This window comes from Xyrauchen texanus, chromosome 5, assembly GCF_025860055.1.
Source record: "Xyrauchen texanus isolate HMW12.3.18 chromosome 5, RBS_HiC_50CHRs, whole genome shotgun sequence".
Classification (NCBI taxonomy): Eukaryota; Metazoa; Chordata; class Actinopteri; order Cypriniformes; family Catostomidae; genus Xyrauchen; species Xyrauchen texanus.
The window spans coordinates 39,924,444-39,950,421 of record NC_068280.1 but is presented as its reverse complement, the minus strand read 5'-3'; positions in this window follow the sequence as shown (position 1 = coordinate 39,950,421).

Sequence of the window (25,978 nt, the reverse complement as noted above, 5' to 3'; positions counted from 1 at the left end):
ATGTAATTTATACAAGAGAAAGATCAGATTAGAGCAGTCCCGCTCGGCATTGTTATTGGTTTTCCTCTTTAAACAATACTGTAACTGAGTGGATGTTACCATATACAATATCTTGATATGGACTTATATAATTCACTGCAGTTCCAATTATTTTTCGCTGCACTTGAGCACGAGCCTATATCTCGTGCGTCCCTTGACAGACATGTTGAAAACTCCCCAGTCGCTGCCAACGCCCCCGGCCACGGAGGCCATTTCCCAGTTGCTGCCAGTGCTCCCGGCCACGGAGGCCGTTCCCCTGTCACTGCCAATGCCCACGACCACGGAGGTCATTCCTGTCACTGCCTGTGCTAACAGCTACTGAGACGTTTCCCTGTCAGATCTCACAGCTACGGAGGCCGTTCCCCTACCGCAGTTTTACCTGAGCCTTACATGGATCCGCCCCCTGAGCCGTTCCCTCCTGACCCCTGTCCAGCGGCCACCACCAAGTACATTGTCCGTCTGTTATTGACGTGGGTGCATCGCCCTTATGTAATCTTGGCAGCATGCACTCCCATCAAAGTTTGTCTCTCACGAACACGGGTGCGCCTCGCGTCACAAGCTGTCTTCATGTTGTGCTGAGGTTTGGTCACTGTTGGGCGTGTGTGTGGCCGAACTCTCGCACAGGTGTCCTGTCTTGTTCTTGTTTTGCCTCTTTGTTTGCCCATTATTAGTTTATAAGTCACACCTGCCCTGTCTTGTTAACCTATTGATTTCTCTCCCTATTTTAGTCTCCCTGTGTTTGCTGTCCAGTGCCAGTTTGTCTTGTGATTTTCCAGTTGGTTGTGAGTGTTGGTTGGTCTAGTTCAGGGGCCGGGAACATTTTTTATAATCAGGGTGCCAATTTTAACATTTTCAAAAGAGCCATAGCAAAAACTAATAATGAACTATTTTTAAAAAACAAAGTTTTTAATAAAATTAAATATTTATTATGCCCATAGTCTACTCAAAAGCACAAAAACAAACAAATATGCAACAATTAAAAGGTAACATGTTGCAATATAGAATTGAGTACACATGTTTGTGTGGGTCTCCATAAAATTACTTTTTACATTTGTTCATAAAAAATTTCACTTCCTTATAGGGCTGGCCGATATGTAAAACATATTGTAATGATAATATTTGTAATGTAAAAATTATATCGTCAACACCCCTGCCGAGGATCTGTGAATGTTTTTACTTTATTGATTTTGCTTTAAAAATGTAATAAAATTATTGAAACATGAAAAACTTAAAGTTAATTTCTAAATTCAAATTGCACTTTAAACAAAATGAAAAAAGCAATTAAAATAAGTGTTCAAAAAATCTTTTATAACCTCCTCCCCAAACCAAACATTTACTGTCTCCAACAGCCCCATTTGTTATCACGCAAGCATCCGTCAGTGACACCAGGTGAAAAATTACAAATAGCCTACAAAAAGAAAATAATACATTTACAGATAATAATAATAATAATCATAATCATAATAAATATGCCTAATAAATTCCCTTGTGTTCCCAAAATAATGCTGCCAAATGTGTGTTCTTATCGAATGTGTTTGTATTGCATTTTGGTAAAACAGTTAATGCTGCCTAAAGAAAATTAAATAGAACTAAATTTTAGGTTCAAGGTATCTTGCATTAATTTATGATTTAATCACTTTCATCTTTGTTTCTTTAAATCAAAGATGTATAATACTGAACCTGCAGAGTTCTGTTCACAAAGCCGTGGAAATAAAGTGAACTCAACTCACAGCACCTCCTAAAATTATCAGAGATCATTTGCTGCATTCTCATAGACAACATTATTCTTGCAAACAGTTTTCAGACAAATGAAATAGAGAAAAAGGAGTGATAACTCTTTACATGCACGTGTTCCACGAGACAGGGTCCCGCTGCACACCTGTGAACAAACAGCAAATCAGACATGCGCAATGATGGCTTTTCATTTGTCTGTTTTTAATATAATAAAATATAATGAAGTTTGTATCTTGTGTCTTACATCGTGTGTCTTACAGGCCACCCGTCTGTAGCGGGTAGATGAGCAAAATTACCCGTGCATGAAATACCTGCATTTGGCTCTTCAAAATATAAATCACACATGCTTGTTCAATTGCACGTCTTTGTGTCTAATTTCTTGTCATATATCACTTCGTTACATCTAACAGATCACCCTCCACAGTGGCTTGTACGTCAGCAAAATTACCCACATTTGGCCGGTGTTAATTTCACACCTTGTTCACCAGGAGTAGGCTGTTGAAAGGAAATCAAAACACTGGCATTGACTTCAAGCTTTGCAATCACACCCACACTTTCTGTAAGAAAATTTTCTCTAGAAAGTTTTAAATGATCTTGTGTTGGTGAATGGTGAGACACCCGTCGATCAACAAAGAGCCACTTGTGGCTCGTGAGCCATAGGTTCCTGACCCCTGGTCTCATTTGTCTGTCCATTTATTCCCCCAACCCTACCCACTCCGGTCGGTTCTGTCTCCAGTTTCACCTGCCAGAGCCTGGACTATTTACTTCATCTTTTTCCTATTCGGGGTAGTATTTATTTGTTGTTTTTCCCCCTTGTGGGAGTTTGTGTTTGTTTTTTGCATTAAATAAATTACTTTATTTTTACTCTGCACTTGGGTCTTGAGCCTCTCTGTTGTCTCTGCAGTCTGTGACATTATGAACTGGCCAAGATGGACCCAGCAGATTTTTTTTTGCACAGGTTAAGGCAGAAGGACAAGTCTGTGTGGGGATATTCCCTAGAGTTTTTGTCATTGTCCTAATACAATTAGGCCTGCCTAACTGATCTTTTTGGGCAGGTCTGAATGACCATATTAGATCTTGTGTCCCAGAACAGGGTGAGGATGAGTACTTTCTCGAGGCAGTCAGGCAAGCCCTTACATGGGAGGAAGTTATCACAACCGGTGCCTTGGGAGAATTCCCATCCTCATCCTAACCCTAAGGATGAGGGCACTCCCCATATGGAGGTGGATGCCTCAGCCATTGCCCCCACACCTCAAAAGGAGGAAGCAGGGAGGGTAGCCTTGTCATCGTCTGAACCTACCTCTGCAGACTGTCTGGAGGCGGCGGTCATTCCCACTGCTGACCGCCAGGTGGCGGAGGCTGTAACAGTAGTAGAACTCCTCAACACCTGGAGGAGGAGGAGGAGAAGGGCACCTATTCCTTTGTCGATAGCAATGGCCACTGAGGCTATTCCCTTGCTACTGCCAGCACCCACGGACACAGAGGCCGTTCCCTTACTGCTGCCAGCACCCACGCCTGCCACTGCTAACGAGCCAGTGTCTGAAGCCTTGGCCATCCCAGTGCCAGCATTCTCGGTCATAACGTCTGCTCCCACAGCAGTGCTCCTGCCCGCCCGCGATGTACGCTCAGGTTTCATTTAGTGTGAGAATGCATGTAGCCATTGCTACACATTCTCTCATTTTGTTTGATGGTTGCATTGGGTGTATTTTGCCTTATTGCCTTAGCGATGTGCGATCAAATCATTTAGGTGTTATGTTGTCTTGTGAGCATGTGGCTTTGTTTTGTTTCTGTATCGCTGCGTGTCTCTCTTTTACATCATAACCCGCCTCCTTGTTTGCCCATTATAAGTTTATTAGTCACACCTGCCCTGTCTTTTTAACCTGTTGATTTCTCTCCCTGTTTTAGTCTCCTTGTGTTTGGTGTCCAGTTACAGTTTATCTTGTGTTTGTTCCAGTTGTTCGTGTTTGTTGGTTGGTCTAGTTTGTCAGTTGGTTTATTCCCCCAGCCCTACCTGGTCGGTCCTGTCTAAACTTTCCCCTGCCCCAGCCTGGATTATTTACTTAGTGTTTTTCCCCGTCGGTGTAGTTTATGTTGAATTTTTTTCCCCCTTGTGGGAGTTTGTGTTTGTCTTCTGTATGAAATAAATTATTTTTACTCTGCGCTTGGGTCCCGAGCCTCTCTGTTGTCTCTGCATTCCGTGACACAAGAAGGTCAAAGAGAAAACAGTTTAGTTTTAAATTGTCCCATCATTTCAAGTTTGCTGTCAACGTTAAAAATGATAATTACCGCTGAAATCAACTTTCTGTTTATTCAACTGGGTTTCCAAATGGGAAGTTTATGAACTTTACCGCCTAAATTTGGAAAACCCATTAACTTATTTTTTTTCTTCATTTTTAGACTAAAACAAAACACAGATTACTTACTATATCTGCAAATTCTAAATTAGCAATTTCACACAAACCATAATTGATTTGTGCAAACAGTTTTATGGAGACCATAACAAAAATAGCCAGGATTAGTGATGTCAGCTTTAACCCCTGTTTCACTCACTAGAATAGTTTAATTGATAGGGAATGACACACTGCCCAATCACCGGTGTATTAGAATTGATTAAAAAGCGGTGCAGACATGAGTGTCCATGCGGATTTATTACAGTAATAGTGTATATTAGATGGAGCTGATGAATGGACCATGCATTTAGCCAATGCTAATGGAGTTGCTTTTGTCCATGCGGCACTGAAATCATGATTGAATTGACTGGATAGAAGGTCAGGGGAAATGTACTATTCATTTCAATTGCATGTGTGCTAGGTGAAGAGAGGGTTGTGCTTAGTTTTCTGTAGTCTGTGTGCTTGTATATGGGAGATCCAGCTAAAGCTTATAAGTTGTGGTCCACATACTGTACAATGCCCACAAGGAACAGCCCACAGAAAGGAAAAGGCCAAGATGGCCGACATGTAAAGTGACCTAACATTAATTTGCTGTTTAGTAATAGATTTATCTGAAAAGCTGATTCCACAATAATAATAGTAATAATAATGTAATAATAATAATAAAAACAACATTGTAGTCTCAAGGTGTGTCCCAAACTCCACACTTCTGCACCATTCTATGACATTTTGTAGTCTAAGCAGTGCTAGTAGTATGTTAACACTAAAAACGCAGAAAAAAATCAGTGTACTTTAAGTACCAGGATGATGCACTTTTTCAACCATCAAAACAAAGTATGGAATGTTGGACACTTTGTTCACTACAGTAGGCGCAGGTGGCTTTATGTACATAGCGGAAGGGGCGGACTTACCTGGGTGCGTTGCTGATCTTATAAAACAGTTGTAAATAATGGAGAATGTAGTGACTAGTGAAACTTCAGTGAAGACAGCACCATACAAATGTATGTTATTTGAGATACAAGTGTTGAACTGAGGTTGGCTAACCCACTAGAGCTAGCAGAAACTTGCTTGAAAGGTCACTTCCGTCAGCTGTTATAACGTGAATGCTTCCTTGTAGTAAAAACCATAAAGTGTTCCATTTTGGGATGATACTACACTTTGAAAATTCATACAAACATATTACATTTTGTAAGTGCATGGTAGACACTATGTATAGTGTCATTTGGGATACATCTTCTGTGAATGGTTGTGCATAATCTCATAAATACCTCATAAAGCAGAATATAGCCTTTGGATATCTAGTTAAATTAATGTATGGGGTTCAATACAAGTCAAGCTCAATCATTTTAATTTGTGGCATAAAATACCACAAAAAATTATTTAGACTTGTCCTTAAATCTGGGTTACAGTGAGGCAATTCGTAAACATTAAAATGCTCACTGTTACCGTGGATTGCAATGCTCACAAGTATCGCCACAAGATATAAACAATATGCGCTAACATGATTTAAGGGTGACCAAATCACTTTCTAACCTTTTTTGTTTGCGTGATGTGGGTTACAACTTCTTTGCCATGATGACATAAGGCTATAAACCCTGAACAATGATTTAAACAAAAAATTCAACAGATGAATTAATGAAAGTGCTTTTATATAATTTATATAAGTTGTTTACATTTTTACTGCATTTACTGCATTTTTACTGCATATTTTAAATAATTATTCTGGCAACCACAGCTGCCAGTTCTTTTTTTTTTTTGTATAAACAACAGGATTTATTTTACAGTGTATATCAGAACTATATAGTTTCTACCAAATCACACGGTTACTACAATATTACTACAGTAAAACGTGGTTAATTTTATCCAGATTAAATCATTCTCTCAACTCCCCGAGCTTCACTCTAACCAAATCACAGTGAGGAATCTCTTTTACTTATTACTATAAGTAGTATTATTAGAAATATAGAGTATAGAGTCATGAGGTGGGATTCGAATCCAGATCTCCAGCATGATAACACATACCCTCATTACACCCAGAGCTACTACAGCTGCACATGTGGGTGCAGTTTGCCATAAAATCCTGTGTTTCCATCCAAATATTGGAGCGGAAATAGTCACTTAGTTATCCAATCTCTTAATCCACTAAATGTCTAACCCGTTACCTAGTTTAATGTCTTCCCATTGTGACAAATTCAAATATGCCTGCCTTCATTTGATCAGCAGTTGACCCCAAATAAAATTGTTGTGGCTGTCTTGAGTTTGGTCTGAACAGTGGTATGCGGAGTTAGTGTAAATATTTGCTATTTGCAATAAGTGTACGTAGACACTCCGTAAAAAGGATTTCTGTAATGGAGAGAATGTTTTGAATATTTGTGTGTGTGTGTGTGTGTGTGTGTGTGTGTGTGTGTGTGTGTGTGTGAGCGTGTATTTATCACTTTGTGGGTACCAAATGTCCCCATAAGGATAGTAAAACCCGAAATTTTGACCTTGTGGGGACATTTTGTCGGTCCCCATGAGGAAAACAGCTTATAAATCATACTAAATTATGTTTTTTGAAAATGTAAAAATGCAGAAAGTTTTCTGTGAGGGTTAGGTTTAGGGGTAGGGTTAGGTTTAGGGGATAGAATATAAAGTTTGTACAGTATAAAAACCATTATGTCTATGGAAAGTCCCCATAAAACATGGAAACACAACGTGTGTGTGTGTGTGTGTGTGTGTGTGTGTGTGTGTGTGTGTGTGTGTGTGTGTGCTTGTGCGTGAATGATGTGAGCGTATGGGAGAAAGAGCAGTCACTCTTCATTTCAGTCATGAGAAGGGTCTCTATGGGCCTGGAGAGAGATGAGGAGAGGAGGAGAAGGAAAGAGAGAAGGAGGGAAGGAGAGATAGAAGACTATTTAAATCCATCACCTTGAGCAATTGTCAGTGCAGCAGAACACAGAGAAGAGGATCGAGGGAGGGAGGGAGGGAGGAGGAGTGGATCTTGTCTTGTGATTCACTCTCTATTGGGTAAATTAAATCTCAGTCAGTTGGCGAGCAAACACATTTATTTGAAGTGGGAAATGGAGGAGATGGAAGGGGGCAGTGGGTCCAGTGCTGTAGTGAATCAGCTCATAGCTGGTGTTGGCCAACTGTCAATCACCTACACATCTACTCTTAAAGAGCCCATTTTATGCTAATTTAGAGTTTCATGATTTTATTTTGGGGGTCTACTAGAATAGGTTTAAATGCTTTAATGTTCAAAAAACACATAACTTTTCTCATACTGCACATTTCTGCTAATCCTATTTTCATCCTCTGGCTCAAACACTCTGATTTAGGTCTCTTTAATGCCCCCCTATCTGAAAACCTCAGTCTGCTCTGATTGGTCAGCTGGCCTAGTCATTTGTGACTGGTCAACAGCGTAGAGCTTGTGCCGCCCCTTACCATAACTGAGTTTCAGACTTCCTTAACAGCTGTAAACACTATTGTAACTATGGTAACATTGGCGTTGGTTTTTGCCATACCACGAGTCCGATAATGACATTTTGGAAGAACAAACCACCTTCGCAAGCACAACTTTTTATTTTTTCTATAGTTTTTATTTTGTATCTTTCTTACAAGTACACTGTTGATTATTGCGAACCTCACAAAGCTTCAAGTAAAAGGTATGTAGTGCATCTAACTTAGTCATCTTTTGCTGGAATGGGTGTAGCTGAACTTTTTTAGACCAAGCTATGAATGGAGAACAGAGGCTTGCTCCCGGTTAGTGAGCAAGTTAGCTGTGGACTACCATGTATAGCGGCTGTAACATTACAGCTTATAATTATATAATTATATAAGACTCTTGAGATCGACCATTTTGTTACCCAGTTTTAGGTAAAAGCCGGCCCACAGCTGAATATTAAACCCTTGCTAAAAACATTACATTACATAGCAAGTTAGCTGAGCACTACCGTGGATTGCAGATGTAAAATTACCGTTTGTAAAAATAAATCCATCTCCACACTTGATACATTTTCATGATAGTAAGAACGACAAACAATCTGCATAATTCTATACAATTGTAGGTAAAAGTGGACCCGCAGCTGATTAGAAAAACTAGTTCAAAATAATAACATTAGCTAGCAGGTTAGCAGAGGCCTACTGCTGTGCACTGGGTGTACACTGTAGCTAAAACACAAAACGCTGCATTTGAACTCTCGTTAGCAGATAAATCCACAAATATTACTAGCATACATACAGGTTGTTATTCTGAAGCGCCAGATTGTCCCAACAAATTCTGACATTCTGGTGCCAGGAATACAACCTCTCCCTCAATGTCAACAAGGAGCTTGTGGTGGACTTCAGGAGAAAAGACAGAGAACACAGCCCCATCACCATCAATGGAGCACCGGTGGAGGGAGTCAGCAGCTTCAAGTTCCTCAGTGAAGTGTCCACATCACTGAGGAACTCACATGGTCCGACCACACAGAGGCCATTGTGAAGAAGGCTGAGGAAGTTTTGAATGAACCACCACATCCTCATACGGTTCTTCCAGGCTGTGTGTGAGTAAAGCTCGGAGGATCATCAGAGACTCCAGCCACCGGTGCCATGGGCTGCTCTCACGGCTACCATCAGGCAGGCGGTATTGCAGCATGAGGACCCGCACCAGCCGACTTCATGACAGCTTCTTCCCACAAGCAGTTAGAATTTAAGAATTTAGAACAAGCAGTGATCTCTCACAATCAACATATATCAGCACTGCACTTTATTAATCTCACACTGGACTGTTATTAATTATATATCTCTTAACAACACACTGGCAAAAGACTATCAACCGAAAGCCTGGATGTCAATACAACCACTATACAACCTTACTGCACATTTATATATATTATTTTTATTGGATACTGTGTATTCTATATTGTGTGTATTGTTGTTATGATTCAGACGAGGTATCTAAATGCAGCTTTTTAATGAAAAAGGTGAACCGGATAACACAAAATAACAAAACAATACAGGGAACAAACAAAACATCCACAAGGGGAAAATAAAGTATAAACATGAGAAACATCCACAGAGGTCACGGGCAGGAACACAATCAAGGACAACCATAACATACATTTGACGACCGACAACGAATGAACAAACAACAGGGTTTAAATACAGAAGGGTGATGATGAAAAGTTACATACAGGTGAGAACAATGACACTGGCAGTGAAGAGGGCAGGGGATTATTGGAAGTGTAGTTCGGGACGGGTGACAGGGGAGAAACACTGAGCAGACAACAGGGAATTGTGACAAGTGTATACTGTACATTGTATATTATTATTTTTATATTGTGTTGTGTGTAATTATGTGTATATTAGTTTCATAAATTGTGTTGTGTAAATCTGATGTTTATTGTGGATTGGATTGGTCATAACTGCTATGTTGCTTGGAACTGCACCCAAGACTTTCACCCACTGTTGCACTTGTGTATATGGTTGAGTGACAATAAAGAGATTTGATTTGATTTTGATTTGAATGTCTGAACTGCACCATCTTTCAGGAGTAACCATCTTGAAAAATCAGCATTGTTGTGGTTGTACTGCTAAATAATTAAAATACATTTTAACCAATAATTCTTCAATGCTTCTGCTTGTGGATGTCCAAACAATAAAGTTTTGCTCTTGCAGTGAAGAAAACAGCATCTTTTCAACATGGCAACAACACTAACCCAACTCATCCTGGCCTCAGCTACAACTACGTTTGTTTGAGGGTGGGCCAAAGTAGCCCTTAGGTTGGCATTATGCAAATGTGTTACATAGTGAAGTAGATACTTAATGGAAGAAATTGCTGGACAACAATCCAGCTGTTTCTTGTAGTTCTTGAGCAGTGTTGTCTGTGGGAGACACATACTGAGAGAATAACTCCCTTTTGCATGGACTTCGAGCTTTGTAACTTTGCAGACATTTTACATACACAAACAGCTATATTACACACTAGAGGAAAGGTAAAATCCCAAAAAGCATAATAGGGCACCTTTAATATAATGCTGACTATCCGTCAATCCCAGAAATACACATTTGTTTGCTATATTAATGCGACAACTTAAAGATGTTTTTTATAATATTTGTAGTGCTGTCATTAGATTAAATTTTTTAAATGGCTATTAATCACATACATTTTCATAGAGATTTTGAAAGTTGTGAAATTTTACTATATATATACACTTAATTTTCTGTCAATAAGCTTTTATTTCCTTCTTAGAAAATAAAAGAAAACAAAATGTAAAAATAATGCTTTATTAACATTTTCCAAACAAAGCTTTCCACAGTATAAAGATAGAAATGCACTGATATAGCACCAATGCATGTTTCCCAAAGTCTAAGTGGGATGTTTACTAATTGAAAGAACTAGTCTCCCCATAGTTTACTTATTCATTGCAATGTGCATCAAATCTCTTAAAACCTCATCCTTTAAAACTATAAATTGGCCGGCAGTCTGTGGCTACCCACTTTGCATATGTTATTCACATGATTCATGTCACAGCATCAAGCGCCACTTTGAAATTCACATGGAAAGCTCTGCATACAGTGGGCATGACTAGAATACCATAATACCCATACTATTATTACTGTTTCATGTATAACAGAAGTAGTAAGAGTAGCATGGTAGTATACCATTCCGAAAACGACCAACGTCATGTTCAGCTTGTAGCACTGGCACTGCCCATGTAATTAGTTTTCATTCAAATTGTCCAGTTATAATTAGATGACACTTCAAAAGATTAGCTGCAACAGGTATGAACATTGACAGACCCTCCATGGGAGAATTCCAACAAGCTGTGCAGCGGTCCCTCACCAGTGCCATATATTGTTTTTGGCTTGCAGGTGATGGTTAAGATTTGATGTGCTTCTGTGGTAAAATTTCATCTTACATAGGATATGAAGTGCTTTATTTTTGTCACAAGTTTCACCATCACTTGATCAATGGCACTATATCACTGTTGTGTACGTCTGGTGTGTACATCAGTGAAATATCCCCACCACACACATTGCTAAGGTTCCGCCCCAATCCAACCAGAGTTCAGCACTCACATGGAGCTGAATAAAATGTCAGAATCTCGTGTGAAAATTGTAAAATTCTTTAATCATGATCAAGATGAATAAAATTGTTAAAATGTTTAATTAATTGTATACGTTAACATGTTAACTTTGACCACTGTTAATTAAGCTTTGTAAACATAGTTTGGGAGTACCATGTTAATTTAATCCGACCTGTCACAACGCCACAGTAAGCATCTATAATTACTAAACTCAACTCAAAGTAAATTCCGGGGGGTAATCAGAGCTTGGGTCGAGTTTCTAGCTCAAGCCCTTCACTATGGACAGTGAGCCTATCCGTTTAACTTTACCTCTATCTAAGGACTATATTACATATGATCTACTGAAATATTTGTAATGATATTTGCTCTACCCTATCCCTAACCTTAAACCTATCCTTTACACACATGTTAAAGGGTTAGTTCAACCCAAAATGTTCTCACTAGTTGCTTTTTGTCGTTTCACTGTATCATAGAGGATGTTTTTTATTTTGGACCTTAAAAGTATAGCCAAACAAACACACACACACACACACACACACACACACACACACACACACACACACACACACACACACACACACACACACACACACACTATTAGTCATGCTAGGGCTGTTTCTTTTGGGTGGCCTAGATTATAAACCCTCTGCGGATGAGAGTATGACAGCTGTCAGACATAGCTTTCTTGTAACACTAACCCGAGGGATGGATGAATTGACTACACACCCCACAACACACGCACACATGTGTAACTGTGCACACATGTGTTCAAGCTAAAACAGTATGTCTCCATAGCGCAGTGCTTGAATGCTTTCTGATGTACGACACATTTCACAAAAGACACAAACCCTTACTACGTATAACACAGAAGCCAACAGAGGCACACACAGTTAAATATTTTTTTATTTAAGTACTCCTACATCTATTGCTTTTGTTCTCAAAACCCTAGTGAGCCAACTCGCTGTCATTGTCTACATAGGCATCTACCTTCTACGGAAACATAGCAACCAAAATGATACCTCAAAAGTGACTGATCTGAAATGTTCTTTATGGGTGGCAACAGTTACTCACATGGTCTTCATATGAAACACACAAGAGACTTGACTAAGCACTCACAGTCATAGTACATAATTTGCAGCTGAATATGGTTGTCACTCCTCTTCTGAGTGCTTAATCCAGTTCTTTATACAAACTGAACAGAGTTTGGTTATTTAGGAGAGTAACAGCTGTATTCTACCAGCCATGAGCTTCATATAATATGCAATACATAACATTACTTGTAAAATGGCATATATATATATATATATATATATATATATATATATAGATAGCATATATCAAACAAGCTAAACTGTTGACATCCATTTTTCTTGTTTACAGTCACAAAATAGCAAAATATTGATATGGTTATTGCTGTTTCAATTAATGTAGCTTCTGGAGTGACTACTGAATGTCTGTTACATAGGATAGTAATTTCAACGTATTTAAATACGAAGGTCACTCCCAAAACTTTGCAGTGTGCCCACAGCTGATTTTTAATAGTATTAGCATATTGCTAAGCTAACAATTCAATACTCTAATAAGCAAAAAAGAGTGAAATTGTGCATTTATGATGACATTGATAATAAATACATATAATCAACATTTCCAATGGGAATAAGGCTAAAAAATAAAGAAAGAGTCCCCTGGTATATACAAGCAACAAAACTAGATTTTTTTCTCCTCCAAATTATAGCAATGACACAATACAACACTGTCCATTATCCATCCAAGTTTTCATAAATAATACAAATTAGATTAGAATTTTTTTCAGCAGAAATTGTTAAAAAAAAAAAAAACAAGTGCACCACTTTGTCAAGTTCTCAAATGTCGAATGAGTGACACTGGCAAAACAAATCCTCATTTTCACCTCACAATAATGATAATTCTTTTTTGATTCATGATTGTTAGTATATCAACTTTACTAACATTAAATCATTGTTTCTCTTGTAACTGAACAGTCACTAGGTTCATTAATATGTGCAGTTAATATGGTATTACATGTTTCCAAAGCTAATCACAACCAAAACATCTCCAAGATCACAACATCTGCTAAACATCTTAAACAGATCAGATTTACAAACACTCTAAATCATAAACATGTCACAGATATCTACTGAATGTCTTGACATCCGAGGCTTATTGGCATTTGTCTTCACATTTCATGAGCAAACTAAATAAAAAATATGTCTTCCAGATGTAAAAACATACACAATGTTTGATGTATGTGTGCTATCAGTGAATGTTTTTACAAGGATGCTTAGTGGATAAATATTTTTGTACATCTATTATGCAGTTTGGTGGGTTTTAAGGGGATCCCCCATGAGCTCTGAAACAATTTGAACACTGGATAACAGTATCATGGAGATTTGGGGTGGTAGCCAGAAAGCTACCACCTAGCAACCTCATAGAACATCCTAGCAACCACCAAAAAGCAAGCCGCCTAGTTCGCCTAAGCCTAGAAACGGCCCTGGGGCTTCCATTTCCACTCTTATCTGGCAGAAATAGCTGGAAACATCAGAGAATAGAAGTGATGATAGGGATAGCTCCAGCTGTCGAAAGAAGAACCCTGTGGCTCTCTGTTTGTGGTCTGGGGTCAAAGCCATATTAAATATCCAGACTCATCACAACTTATCACTAGTCAGCCAATCATGTTCCACAGATCACTGAGCTAAGTGATAAGAAACGAAGCGAGAAGATCAGATAATTTAAGCATAATTTAATCTCACATTCGCATACAGATGTTTGTCTCTGTGGAGATGTGCGTGCCAGCAGGTGATCTAGACCAGGTTAATGTTGTTGTGCTCTGAGAGGAACAGCCTAAGGCCTAAAGCAGCCGAGAGGAATGATCGACAGTTAAATATATAGCATGAAAGGTGCTCAGGATATCAGAATGTGTGTGTGTTTGAGTGCTACTAAATAAGTTATATAGCTGTTGGCTATCAGAAAGCAGTTGGCAAGATTTGTAGGAGAAGAAGAGAGTTGAAGAGACAGGGAGAGGGAAAGCAGAACTCAGCAGAAAGTGAAACAGAGAGGTTCAATTGACAGAAGGCAGACGAGTGTGAGATTGAGTCATACTGGAGAAATAAGCAAAATTGTGATAGAGATAGAGGTAGGGATAAGGGAAGAGAAATTTCAGTGCATTTTAATGATGGAAAGGGATGAGATGGACAGGAGGGAATTAGAGGGAGGTGGTGAAAGATGGGTAATCCACCCCTGGCCTTAGTCACCATTCACTTACATTTTATGGATAAAAAGTGACTAAAGCTATCACTCTGACTAACATATTTTTTTGTGTTCCACAAACAACAGAGGCGATGAAGTCATATGGGTTCTGAACAACATGAAAAAAGGTAAATGATGACACATATTTTATTTTTGGTTGAACTATCCCTTCAAGCATATTATTAGGACCAATCATCGTCTTCTTCAACAGAATTCCTAAAAGAATTGTTAATGGAAACTGAATCAGTTAAGTTAAGTGAAATCAGTTAGCGAGCCAGAATTGTAATTCCTTACAATTCCCATCCCTAGTGAGAGGAACGCATAATCAATAGAGAAAAGGAATTGAGGTGAGACTGCAGTAAACCCCTGGACCCATGAATGAGCCTTATATTTACTGAGCCGTGTGTGTGCATGTATGTGTGTGTGTGTGTGTGTGTGTGTGTGTGTGTGTATAGGTGATTGTAGCTAGGGAAAGTGAACTAATCTCACGTCACATTGAGGTTGGAGGTCCACTTCAGAACAGCACTGATATCTGGGTTACAATGACAAAAAAAATGGGAAGGGGAGAGAAATAGAGAGATCTTGGGGGCAAGGCTGCCGAGACATCAAGAGATGCAAAAAAAAAATAAAAAATCTTCTGAAGGCAGAAAAAAATTACATAGCTAGAGTGAAAGAAATGAGGGGAAAAGGAGGGAAAGTGAAGAGGAAGGTATAAAAGAGTGCTGGAAGTGCAGGTAGCAAGAGATTAAGTGTCAGAGCAAGAGCGATGCTAGATGAAAGAGTGTAAAAGAGTGGAGTAGATGTATGATGAGAGAGAGAGAGAGAGAGAGAGAGAGAGAGAGAGAGAGAGAGAGAGAGAGAGAGAGAGGGAAGAAGGTTAATAGTGTGAAGGAGTCTTGCATTAACTGTTCCTGCTCCTGCACTTGTTTTATGTTCTCTGCACTTTTGAACATGGCTGTATCTGAAGAGCAGCACTATGGGATTCAAAGGGACCTGCTTTTTTTAAAGGAATATGTGACTGCATCTCTATTTATGCATAATTCTTCACCGGAGCACCATATTTATTTCACTTTGGTCTGAACCCTGCTTGGACAAAAAGTAAAAAGTCAATAATTAATGAAAAGCATAAATTATAAAATAAATAAATAAAGAAAAAAGCACCCTACTAGTTTAGTCCTCATGGGTGAGTTGATATTGCTCCAATACTAAGTAATGTGAGATACAATTAAAGGGATAGCTCACCTGAACATTTTAGTTTTCTCATAATTTACTCACCCTCATGCCATCCCAGATATGTATGACTTTTTATCTACTGTTGAACTCAAATGAAGATTTTTAGAAGAATCTTTCAGCTCTGTAGGTTCATCAATGCAAGTGAATGGTGGCCAGAACTTTGAAGTTCCAAAAAGCACATAAATGCAGCATAAAAGTAATACGACTCCAGTTGTTTAATCTATGTCTTCTTAAGCAAAATAATAGGTGTGGGTGTGAAACAGATCAATATTTAATAATTTTTTGCTATAAATGTTCCTCCCTGCCCAGTTGGTGGTGATATTCACAAAGAATGTGAATCGCCAAAAACAATAGAAGAAGAATGTGGAAGTGAAAGTGGAGGTTTATAACGAAAAACATATATTGATCTGTTTCTCACCCACACTTGCATCAAAAGTAATGGATTTAACTATCCTCTTAAGTGAACTATCCTTTTAATTCCCCAACTAAAACATACATTCATCCATAGCTGCTAGTCCTACACAGGGTCGTGGGTAGTGCTGGAGCCTATCCCAGCTGTCTGAAGGCAGGGAAACAACAGGTAAAACATGCAAACTCCACGCAGAAATGCTTGAACCTGGGACCTTCTTGCTTTGAGGTGACAGTGCTACTTACTGAGCTACCATGCTGCCCCTCAATTAAAACATTACAACATTAACTAACATAAAAACATAAAAACAGCTTTTAAAAATAGCAGAGTGAGAAAAGAGTCTTAAAGGTTAATGGGGCTGTTTGGTTTCATGATCAGTGTGAATTACAACTTTCTGAAGATAATATGAGAGGTTTTTGCTTGCGCAAGCTTGCCAGTGTGATGTTAGGTGGTGATTTCTAGTATGTTGCTAGGGTGTTCTGGGTGGTTGCTACTATAATTGGTTGCTTATTGGCCCAAGTCAAAATAAAAAAAGTGTTAACCTGCAATTGATAATTTAAGGAGCAATTTCTACTTGATCTAATCCAAAAAATTTGTATATATATATATATATATATATATATATATATATATATATATATATTTATGTATATATATAATGTTAACTGGTGATTGTGACAGGGTCAATCTTAAAGGCAGCGTCAGGTCAGAGGTGTCAGCACCAATATTCTAATTTCCCAAGTTTCATATCTAGCTACCAGCTTACTGTACCTCAAAAGATAAACAGAGATTTGTCAGTACACAGTAGAAATCTGTGTTCATTTCGAGGGTTAGCTAGTTTCCAGAGTCTGATACCTCAGCTTGAGGCAATGCTGCGGGGCTATGGGCCTGATACTGGGAATGCAGACTGATTTTGGTTTTGTGGCTTTAGGTTCAAGGTTTCTGGCCCCAGCTGATCAGTTTATAGCCAGTTTATAGCCACTGTCTCCGATGGTGGAAAAGCAGTTAATGAATCTGAAAGCCTGTGATGATTATAATTTGTTTTAGTTTTCACATTTTCTTTGTTGTTTATATTCATGCCTTTCAGTTTTTATTTAGAGGTAATGATATGAGATATGGGTGAACAAGAAATGTGATTTACAGAACAGGAAACAGAAATGATGCAACAGATAATAAATTGCAATGATATACATTTACCAGTCAATGCACCTGAATACAAGACATAATAATGAATTACTAGGTTTGCCTTTCCAAAAGAAAATAAAGTTTTAAGCAAGCTTAGGATTTTATTTCCTTAAAATAGAAGAAAGCCATAAGGCAATTGGAAAGACATGATTAAATAATTACAGAATGTACATATTTCTATGAACTATTCAGTTAATTGGACTCTGTATTTTTAGGTTAGGGCAGGATTAATTGCAGTACTCAACCTTTCCTCATAGAATCACGATACTATATCAACATTTTTACAAAATGTTTTTGTGCCTCATTCTACATATCGCAGCAGTGGTCTGTTGAAAAAAACATTATAAGCGCAACAACGAGTTTTATCCACTTTCACAAAAATTACAAAGAAATGAAAGATTCCCCTTCTGTCACTCACACACCCGCGAACATCCCATTCCCCAGCACGCTCGGTTGCCCCCGTCGAGTTCTGAGATGAGACCAGCTTGCCTCATGGCCAGATAAACTACTCTTTCGGAGCTCTCGATCACTGCATCAGAGAGCGCACTGGCGATGTCGGACTTTGAGGACTCAACTGGGCTGCCACCTTCGGGTCTGCCTGCCCAGTCTGAGGCCAACTCAAAGCTGACCACCATGCTTGCCCGGATCTCGTACGCCATCTGGTCACCGAGGGCATCCCCTTACGGTGGCAAAGACCCAGGGGGCTCCGCCACAGCCCAAGCCCTGTCCTCGGCCCAAGTGTATAGCCCCCCGCAAGGAACCGGACGCCCCTCATCTCACGGCCTGGCACTAGGTAATGATGAAGTCTCCTAAGCGCTCCGGAGATGGACGACCCAGGGAGGGAGACATCCGCCAGAACCCTGGAGCTAGTATCAGAACACTCCATCCCCCGGCGAAGGGCCGGGAGGTAAATCTTGTGTTCCCTTTTGTTTTATGTTCGCCGCACCTCGAACGGGCTGAGGTACCCACATCTTATAAAAAAGAGCGTTTTCCTCACTACTAACCGGTGTTATTACGGCAACCGAACACCTGCGTCTTGCAAGCCGCGAACACGGGCCTTGTATTTGTAGAGCTCCTCCCCTTTCGAGGCAGGACCTACCACCGTGCCACTTCCATGTGTGGCTGGTGAGCCCACATGACGTATTTGCCACGTTAACCTCCCCTTCGGGCATGTGGATGTGGTCTCTGGATGTGGTCTCTGTGGTGTCTTTTCCACCTGAAGAAAGGAAAAGAACACCTTCCCATGCACGAATAATAGCGTTAGATGGCCCCAGCCGAATCTAATACTCTATGGAGAGAAAAAACATAGATAGAAAGGCCACTCCCATGCTAGTTTTATCTAAGAATGGGGTAAAAGTTCAGCAAATCATGCAAGTCATATCGAAAGTTTTATGGAAGCACCACAAAATGACATGGTTTCTTCAGCTATTGCATTTTTCATCTCACATTTAGTTAAATTACACTATCGGTTAGGTTTAGGTGTAGGGTTCAGGGTACGTTCCTTTTTTTGTTTATTTAAAAAAGAAAAACAGATGCGGTTTTTAAGGTCAATTCTCTATCAATTTGATAAAATTGTTTGACACTTATGGTTAGGTTTGTGTTAATAGTGTAGATAAGGGTGGTAGGTTTGGTTAATTTAAAACGCCATTGAGCATTAACCTTAAAAACGTATTTTAGTGTGTGTGTGTGTCGTGGCATTTAACTTGTACTAACTACATTAACATTAACTTTTAGTCCTGGTCATCTCGAAACTGCATTGTTGCATGTAAAGAATGACGTAATTTGAATTTCATGAGATCATGCTGGCAGTATTAAATACTAATCGTTTGCGGTTTAAAATAATCCCCTGCCTTGCAAGCACTGTAATGAAACATACCACTATATAAGAAAACACTTTCTCACACACAGATACCTACTGCTGAAGAGATGACCCAAACACACATGCTATTAAAGACTCTCTCCTGTGTAACACAATATTCTTCTTCTTATTCTCCACATTTCCTCGCTCTCTCCCCTCTGCCTCATTGGTGATCATGATGGATTGGAATGTGCCAGGGGCCTGAACTCTTGACCGCTATTGGTTGACCACTTGGCCACATTCCAGCACCTGACGAGTTTGATTCGTTGTTCCCTCTAAATGAGAAATGAGTGTTTCAATCCAACTTATATGAATAAATAAGTATATATATATATATTTATTTATTTCTCCATAAATAAATAAAAACACTCTTGGAAGGAGAGTGACTTATAAAAGAGTGATGCATCATCTGCTATCCAATCCACAGAAAGAGAGAGAGTGTATAAGTGTGTGTGCAGAATAGTGAGTACATTGGGTAACAGACCATAATGATCTGCTAAAAACGTGTTACTGTTGTAGAGTTGAGTGTCAGTTTTTCATGTTATATCATATTGCATTTACAGAGTCTGCCATAGCTTTGAGGTTTCATATATATGGATATATATATATCTCTCACAGACATCATATCAACTTACTCAGAACTGATGGAGCAATGGTGCAGTGGTCAGAGCAATTGGCCTTGTCACACTGAGCCTTGGTGCTAATGTGGTTTATGCAGGCTTGATTCTGAATCTCTCTCCCTAATTATCTTTAATTATTACATGACACTCTCGAATAATTGCAGCATTCAATGGTCAGTTATTTTTGAATAATTAACACTAAACTGCATAATTGACTGTTGTCCCAGGCAACCGATTTCCTACTTAGCTGTGCTAGTTTTGTGTCTCTTATAACACTGACTGGCTGACTGTATATTATCCCTTACTTGGTAAATTACTTGTGTATCATATTGTGTAGTTAACTCACCATTTACACGTTTGATACATGTAAAGGCATATATAACAGTAGCATTAATTTATAAACAGTAACAAATAATTTATTTTCATGGCATTTCTTCAGTAAATTACAGCTTAATTGGAAATGACGGCCAATAAAAATATTCTGCTCACAATTGTTATTTACCTTACATATTCTGTTTTCTCTGCGATGGACTGGCGACCTGTCCAGGGTGTCCCCCGCCTTTCGCCCAATGTTAGCTGGGATAGGCTCCAGCCCCCCGCGACCCTGTACACAGGATAAGCGGTTGACGATGGGTGGATGGATGGATTCTGTTTTCTTCAAACATTACTTTTGTTGATTTTGTAAATGTTTTTTTATGTTTTCTATTTATTTCCCTCTTTGTTTTGATTATCATAGGTTTGAACATGCAAAATTTTGTATTCTTAGAATGGATTTAATGGTTTATTTTTGAAAGTCTGTGTCTGGGACAAGGTTAAAATAGTAAAAGCTAAACATGAAAAGCATTTAGAAAGTAGCAAAAATAAATTATGAAGATCTGGTGAAAAGTTTCCAATTCAGTTTTAATGAGACCTTCATAGATATATTTACATTTATGCATTTGGCAGACGCTTTTATCCAAAGCGACTTACAGTGCAATTATTACAGGGACAATCCCCCCAGAGCAACCTGGAGTTAAGTGCCTTGCTCAAGGACACAATGGTGGTGGCCATGGGGTTAGAACCTGTGACCTTCTGATTAACAGCCCTGTGCTTTAGCCACTACACATGCATATTTTGATAACCGTAATTTCAGACTTTACTTTAATACTTTGTAATCATATCTAAATTATGAATTTCAGTGCATTACAAATGCTTTATACTGAGTAATTGTCAAAATGTTGTCACTTCCCAATCCAGACACTTTTGCTGCTTTTTCCTCAACTAATTGACTATTTAAGAGGGATCTTTTTACACAAAGCACGCATATATCTGACACATGGGGGGAATTAATATAAGACCATTATTCGCTGGACCAAAAGCATAGTGGACCCAATTTATACCATCTCTGTAACATTTGCATGAAGTCTCTCTTGTAAATGTCACAGCCTAGTTCTTGAGCACAATAATAGAAGTGGAGAACAGGGCGCTTTACAATGCAGCGGCCTAACAAGCTGTGTCCCGTCACAGGGATTCTGTATTTGAATCCTAGTGACATCAGACTGCGTTGGGGCTTTAAAAATCCAATTGACCGTTTTTCCAGGGAAGCTCAACCAGCCATGGGTAGCCTATCTATTCCTCAAACTCTCATGGCAGCAGTGCACCAATGGGCTGTTGCTAATCAGGAGAAAAATGCACTGATATGCATGTTGATTCCACAATGGGTTCTCAACTAATGCAGATGTATGGAAGTCAATGGCCTGTATCTAAACCTGTATTGTTTTAGAGAATTTGAAATAATTGTGCTGGTTTGTGGATGATTAAACTATACAGTACAAGCAGCCACAGGGGCATTTACATACAGAGCATTTACATTTAATTACTGTATTTAGGGTAATTCCCTTTACTCCTTCATTTAGACCATTACCTGTTATATAACACTCTAAAGAGTATAAATGTGTAGATGTTATTTTAAGGATTATTTCTACCTGATCTGACAAATTAATTTAGTTGGTGTGACCCACTGTGGTCACATTGAATCAGTCATATGAAATGCTTTATTTGACTTGAATAGAACCAGCTGAATTGGATGAAAATTTTCACATTCTTTATAAATAAATATTGTACTGTTATTCTAGAAACCAGGGGAGTTTTCCTTTTTCTTTTTTCTTTTTTTTTTTGGAAGGTCATTTGGTGCTCTAGAAAATATAAAATGTGTAGGTAAAGTTTTTGAATTGCATGCAAGGAGAACAATGTTCAAAGAATGAAAAAATGACATCATCATTTAAATCAAATGATCTGCCAAAGGTGCATCTTGAGTGATTTTTGCTGCAGCGTTCATGACAGATGAATGTTTAGAACATTCTTATAAATCTAAACTTGTATTTATGATGTACAAGGGCGGGCTTCCGATTTCTGAGGCCCCAAGCAACCAACCAACCCGGGGTCCTATTTTTAAATGTTTTGCTTAAAAAAATAACATAAAATTGATTTTAAATCATAATTTTAAATTCATATCAGCCGTTGTGGCCAAGTACATTCAAAATGTTTACTGAAACGTAGAAAATCTAGTTTATATCATTAATGCATGTTTTCCAATTTTCCACAATACAGTGATAAAAAAACAATATTTATCTACATATATTTTTGCGAAAAAATGTTTTTTTCATGATCAGGGTGTGTAAAACCTAGTACACTCACTAATATTTTGGAATTCAGTTTTTATTTATTATTATTATAATCCAACTATTATGTATTGTTGCCAGTTTGTTTTTTATTATAAATTTGATACAGTATTATTATTATTAATTTAAGGATTTGTTGTATACAATAGTAATATATTTCTGATTTAATTAACTTTCAGCTGGAGCTCATTTTCTGACGCTACAGTGTATTTTATGTTAACAACGTAGGCAACATTTGTTGAAGCATTGTAACAGTAGACATAAAAAGCACGGCAATCCCTCAGCACACTACAGCAGAAAGAAAAAACTTGCCGTTTATCAAGTGCTGAAACTTTGCTTGGTGCAGAACAAACGCAAATAATGTTAAACCTTGTAACAGTCACCTCTTTGCAACCTGAACTTGTTCAGAACGTTAAAGCTTTGTGACACATGTGCTAAAAACGATCTAGATGCAGCATAATCTAGATGCAGTGCAACAACTGAAACAGAACGCAGGTGTCTCGACATGCGTTTTTGAGACATGAAGTTCTTTTTCACTTGACACTGTTGTCTAAAAATGTGCAGGTCCTGTGAGACACTGAAGAAAAAGCTAGACGTGGTGCAGCAGGTATGGACATTCGTCCAGCGGGTTTACATAGGAAAACAATGAAAAAACAGAGCAGACTTGCACAAAAAAAAAAAAAAGGCCCATAACTCATCCGTTCTCACGTATCTGTAAATGAGAGCGTGTGGCGAAACAAGTTCGGAAGTCCTGTATATTTTTTTTTATTTACAAACCCGGAAATTAATTAATGAATTAATTAATGTCTCATTAAAACTGAAACTCTTGGAAAAAATTAATTATGACAGTCATGCAAAATAATCTTGACTACCATGTTTAAAAAAAAAAAAAGATAATATTTGAAACACTTTTTACATCAAATCAAAGCCATTTGGTGTAACTAGTGTTAATAACGTGTTAATGCAATATTGCTTTAATGACACTATTTTTTAACGGTGTTAACGGACGTCTTTACATAACCCTTATAATATACCAGTCATTGACCGTCATGAAAGCAGATGGTTGGAGACATAATGCCAAGCATTTTATCAAGGCACACACATTGTAGCAGCCATTTGGTTTATAAAAGCTCAAAGATGGCGCCGAGTATGGCTGCTGCGTCGTGGGCTCCATCAAAACACTGCAGTTTATTGTTTGTTTTGTTTACAGTTTTGTGTTTTTTTGTCTTGGATGTTGTCTGCCTTATTGTGTACTACAGACAAAGGCTTTTGGACATTGGTTCGGCAATTACACACTGAAAACCGGACTTTATATTCCTCAACGCCGACCCACTGTTTACAAACACGCCAGCGGAGCCCTTTGTCTGGGCTGCCCGGCCGCGGAAACGCCGAAGGAAAAGGGGAATTAGAGCCGGCGTTCTCATCAGAGTAAGACGTCATGCAAATCGATCCCCGCTACCCAGTATTCTACTTGCAAATGTTCAGTCTCTGGACAACAAGCTCTGTGAGCTGAGAGCGCGGATCACCTGGCTGGCTGCGGAGATTCCAGACTCGGCCGTCGAACCCACAGGGTTCTCTGTGACCTCTCAGGTAAAAGCAGAGGTGGTGGTGTATGTTTTATGATCAACAAATCATGATGTGATCAGAGGAACGTACATTTTATCAAGTCTTTCTGCTCTCCTCATCAGGAATATCTCATGCTTCTGTGTCGACCATTCTGGCTACCGAGGGAATTCACAGTGGTCATTATCACAGCTGTGTACATCCCCCCACAAGCCGACACAGACCGGGCACTCGGGGAACTGTATGGGAGTATAAGTGAGCAGGAAACCTGAGGCTGCGTTCATTGTTGCCGAGGACTTCAACAAAGCCAATTGTAAAACAATAGCACCAAAATGCCACCAACATATCAGCTTCAACACGCGGAGGCCGGGTCTTGGACCACTGCTATTCTCCTTTCCGGGATGGCTACAAATCCCTCCCCCGCCAACCATTTGGCAAATCGGACCACTCTTCCGTTCTGCTTCTGCCCGCTTACAGGCAGAAACTGAAATGGGAAGCACCCACCCTCAGAACGATCCAGTGCTGGTCGGACCAATCAGACTCTGCGCTACAAGACTGTTTTGATCACGCGGACTGGGAGATGTTCCGGTCCGCCTCTGTTGACGACATCGAGGTTTACGCTGATAGCATAACGTGTTTCATCAGGAAGTGCTTAGAGGACGTTGTGCCTACCAAAACAATACGGATCTACCCCAACCAGAAAACATGGGTTAACGGCGATGTTCGTGCGGCACTTAGTGCGTGGACCTCTGCTTTTAATTCCGGGAACGTGGAGGAGCGTAAACAAGCCAATTATGCCCTCCGTAACTCAGTGCAGCCAAACGCCAGTACAGGCACAAAATTGAAGGACAGTTCAACACAACATACTCTAGAAGTATGTGACAAGGAATTAACATCATCACAGACTACAAACGGAATAAAAGCTCCGCCATGAACACCGCTGCCTCTCTCCCGGATGAGCTTAATACATTTTATGCTCGTTTTGAGGACAATAACACCACCCTCGCGGAGAGAGTATTCGGGCCGCGTCATCAGAACGTGCGCGAACCAACTGGCTGGTGTTTTTACGGACATTCTCAACCTGTCCCTCTTCCTGTCTGTAGTCCCCACATGCTTTAAAACATCAACCATTGTGCCTGTACCGAAGCAAGCCAAAATCACTTGCTTAAATGACTGCCGTCCTGTTGCTCTGACCCCCATCATTAGCATATGCTTTGAGAGGTTAATCAGAGATTACATCTGCTCTGTTCTGCCCACCTCTTTGGACCCATTGCAGTTTGCCTACCGCAACAACCGCTCCACCGATGATGCCATTGCATCTACAATACACACTGCTCTCTCCCATCTGGAAAAAAGGAACACATATGTGAGAATGCTGTTTGTAGACTACAGCTCAGCATTCAACACCATAGTGCCCTCCAAGCTTGATGAGAAACTCCGGGCTCTGGGCTTAAACAGCTCGCTGTGCAGCTGGATCCTGGATTTCCTGTCAGGCAGACGTCAGGTGGTTAGAATGGGCAGCAACACCTCGTCATCACTGACCCTCAACACTGGAGCCCCGCAGGGCTGTGTTCTCAGCCCACTCCTGTATTCCCTGTACACACATGACTGTGTGGCAACACATAGCTCCAATGCCATCATTAAGTTTGCTGACGATATGACGGTGGTAGGTCTGATCACTGACAATGATGAAACCGCATACAGAGAGGACGTGCACACTCTGACACGCTGGTGTCAGGAGCACATCCTCTCCCTCAACATCAGTAAGACCAAGTAGATTGTGGTGGACTTCAGAAGGAATGACAAAGCACACAGCCCCATCACCATTAATGGAGAGAGTCAGCAGTTTCAAGTTCCTCGGTGTCCACATTACTGAGGAACTCACATGGTCCGTCCACACTGAGGCCGTTGTGAAGAAGGCTCACCAGCGCCTCTTCTTCCTGAGACGGCTGAGGAAGTTTGGAATGAACCACC